This window comes from Mastomys coucha, unplaced genomic scaffold (genome assembly GCF_008632895.1).
Source record: "Mastomys coucha isolate ucsf_1 unplaced genomic scaffold, UCSF_Mcou_1 pScaffold23, whole genome shotgun sequence".
NCBI lineage: Eukaryota > Metazoa > Chordata > Mammalia > Rodentia > Muridae > Mastomys > Mastomys coucha.
In genome coordinates, this window is record NW_022196906.1 from 60052402 (window position 1) to 60056340 (window position 3939).

The window sequence follows — 3939 nt, forward strand, 5'->3', positions numbered from 1 at the left end:
GCTGAGCCATCTTGCCAGCCCCGTACATTATATTTTATATATATGTATATTAAATGCAGTGTCTGATTGGATTTCTACAAAGATAAATAAATACCTAGCAAATAGAATGTCTCAGGAAATGGGGCCCATGAGCCCAAGCCTAAGCTTTTGCTGTGGTTATACTGTTTGGCACCAAGCCAGGTCTTTACCAATAACCAGCGGTTTTAAGTTGCTCACCCACTGAAGCTGCCCATCAGGGGAGTTATCACTTCCAAGTTGCTCGTACTCTCTGCACTGGCCCACGTACAGCCTCCAGCCCATCTCTAGGCCTCCTTCCCGGAGGCCCTCAGCTGCCTGTATCCTGGGAATCCCCTCCCACCACTTCCCCTCTTGACTCATTTCAAGTCACATGAGGAACACATTTGTGAGGCCCTGACTCAGCCAGTGCTAACAGACTAATGAGCCTCCCTGCTTTCCTATCTGGTGTCAGGCAACAGAGATGGCATTTTCAGAGCACAGAGGACAGCTGGAGCCTGGAGGAAAGGCACTTACCCATCTGGCTCCTAACTGACAAGCTCTTTCTGCTTCCTGCCAGACCCTCCATACCACGGGGACCCATGTTCCTTTTTGGCCAAGCTCTGTCTTCCAGAACGTGTCCCTTCTGCTTTCCTACCCAAACCTGCCTGTTATGTCCTCTCCGGCACAGAGAGCAGGAAGACCTACGTTTAAGTTCGGGCTCTGATTAGCAAGTCCTCTGCCTTTCTTGGTGACCTCATTTGTCCCATAGACGTGTTGAAATTGCTACTCTACCTTTCGCTGATGTGAAGAGGACCAAAATAGTTCAACCACAATGAGGAATCATCTCACACCAGATAGAATGGCTATCACCAAACTAAACAAATAACAAATGAGATGTCAGAAAGAGGAACTCTCATACTCTGTTGGTGGAAATGGAAATTAGTGTAGTCACTATGGAAAACAGTATGGAAGTTCCTCAAGAACTAAAAATAGAGTTATCATATGATCCAGCTATCTCTCTACTAGCTGCATATCCAGAGGAAGGGGAGGGAAGGAGTGCATTGAGGAGGAGACAGCTGTACTTCCATGATGATTCTGTTGTTCACAGGATCCAAGGTACAGAATTAACCAGATGTCCTTGGATCAATGGAGACTATGAAATCGAACACATACACACAATCTGACCATTAAAAAAAAAAAAAATCAGCCGGGCGGTGGTGGTGCACGTCTTTAATCCCAGCACTTGGGAGGCAGAGGCAGGCATATTTTGAGTTCAAGGCCAGCCTGGTCTACAGAGTGAGTTCCAGGACAGCCAGGACTACACAGAAAAACCCTGTCTCAAAAAAAAACAAAAAAAACAAAAAAACAAAAAAAAAAGTTGATTTCAAGGCTGGATCATGGTGGCCCATGCCTTTAGTCCTAACACTTGGGAGGCAGAGGCAGGCAGATCTCTGAATTTGAGGCTAGTTCCAAGATAGCCAGGACTACTCAGAAAAACCCTGTCTCTTTTTTTTTTAAGATTTATTTATTTATTATATATATAAGTACACTGTAGCAGTCTTCAGACATACCTGAAGAGGGCATCAGATCTCATTACAGATGGTTATGAGCTACCATGTGGTTGCTGGGATTTGAACTCAGGACCTCTGGAAGAGCAGTCAGTGCTCTTAACTGCTGAGCCAGTTCTCCAGCCCAAACCCTGTCTCAAAAACAAAAACAAAAACAAAAACAAAAACAACAAACAAACAAAAAACACTTGACTTCATAGAGGCTGGAGAGATGGCCCAGGGCACATAATGCTCTTCCAGAGGACCTGAGTTTGAGTCCCACACTCATGTTGGACAGCTCACAGCTGTTTTAAGCTCTAGTTTCAGGGATCTTCCAGACTCTCCATCCACACAGATCTACACAAATACACACACACACACACACACACACACACACACACATATCTCAAACCAGTTGATAAGACTGTCAGTGCTTGCCGGGTTTGATGCCACATGTCTTTAATCCCAGCACTTGGGAGGCAGAGGCAGGCAGATTTCTGAGTTCGAGGCCAGCCAGGGCTACACAGAAAAACTCTGTCTCGAAAAAAAAAAAAAAAAACCAAAAAAAAAAAAAAGATTGTTAGTGCTGAGAAGGAAGTCAGAGATGATGGTTAGCCTTATAAAAATGGTTAGCCATATAAAAATGCGTAGAGGTTCTGGTGTTCTGTAGCATAGTGAAATTACTCAAATGGATACAGACAAAACACTCATACACATAAAATAAATTTTTAAAAAATGGTAATTACTTTTCTGACCATTGCATGTTATAGATATATAGAGATATATGCATCACAACATCAATCGTTATATGTTAATTAGAAATTAGGGCTGGAGTTATAGCTCAGTGGCTAAGAGCATCAACTGCCTTCCCAAATATCCTGAGTTCAAGTCCCAGCAACTACTTGACTGCTTCTAGCCATTATATGACATTTGTGCTGGCTTCAGCAGCACATATACAAAAATTGGAACGATACAGAGAAGATTAGCATGGCCCCTGCGAAAGGATGACACGCAAATTCGTGAAGCATTCCATATTTTTAAAAAAAAAAAAAAGAAAAAACAGAAATTAGGAAAGTTTTAGGGCTAGACTGTACCCTGGTGAAAGACAACTTACCTAGCATGATCAGATGCTGTGCCTGATCCCAAACACTGCAGAAAGACTAAACAGTTTTAGTTATTTATTGGAGACTAGGTCTTACTATGTAGTCCTGGCTAGCCTGGAACTCTCTATGTAGATGAAGCTGGCTCTAAACCAGTGATCTACCTGCCTCTGTCTCCCCAGTGTTCCATCTGCCTCTGTCTCTCCAGTGTTAGGATTAAATATTTTCACCATCACACATGGCAAGACTTTTAAAAAAAAGGACTCTAAGTCTAATTCACTTGTAGCCCAACTGTTCTCCATAGAAGAGAATGACTTTGAGCTAATGGAATACACTTTTTAAAAACCTGTTTGGGGATGGGGAACACAATTCAGCTGGTAAAGTGCTTGTCTACCATGCAGAAAAACTCTAGGACTGACCTCCAGTTCAGCATAACGGGTGCACTGGGCAGGCAAAGGCAGGAGCGCAGCACTTTGAGGTCATTCTCTGCTACAGAGTAAGTTTGAAGCTAGCCTGAAGCACATGAGACCATCTCAGAACAAAAACAGCCACCCTCCCAATCAGCAGGGAATGTATTTCATAAACCGTGAAGTATTTTCCCAGCTCATGGCTACACGAGGTGTCTCGAGTCTCAGGAATTCCAAGAGGGAAATGATACCAAGGAATAGCTTTCGTGGTGAGATTTCAGGCAGATGGGGACGGCCACATAACCAGTAGGTTCTGCCACATACACAGTCTCACCCCTTCCCTAAATCACACACTAAGGCATGCCCTTGGAGGGAGAGTCTCTTGATCTGGGTAAGAAGAGCTGGAAGTGACTACGCTGACCTCCAAACAGGAAGTGGACTGAGGAAGCAAGCACCAGGCCTGCTTCTGCTTTAGGTGTGATTTGCACACTTTGCCTTGGCAAGCACAGTGGAGCTCCGGAGGCAGCCAGCGTGAGATGAAAGCTGTGTTCTGGAGGGGTGGATACAGCACTCCGGGCAGAGCCTGTGGCTTCCCAGATGCCTGCATTCCTCACTCTGCTCTGCCACGTGCTGTTTGCCTGTTGGGAGATCTCTCATCACCTCTGGGCCCGTGTTTCCTTGGGCTGCGGCAATCCAAACCCAGCAGAGTCTTTTTGCACTGGACCCGGATGCTTGCAGCTGACACACACTGGGGTGGGGTGTGGTCCCTGTGCTACCAGCCAGCCCTGTCCATCTTTCTGCAATTGCTAGTCTAGAACTTACCGCGGGGCAGGGCCCAGAAAGATCCAGTGTCTTTGGGAGGCTGACAGCATATCTGCATGTCCATAG

At 45.3% G+C, this 3939-nt stretch overlaps 1 non-coding gene across 1 annotated transcript; it reads left to right on the top strand.

The window, feature by feature from the left end:
- The first annotated feature begins 2476 nt into the window (after positions 1 to 2476).
- Positions 2477 to 2583, top strand: LOC116074003. The gene has a single exon (XR_004111996.1). It is a non-coding gene; the product is annotated as a U6 spliceosomal RNA (small nuclear RNA).
- Positions 2584 to 3939: the final 1356 nt, after the last annotated feature.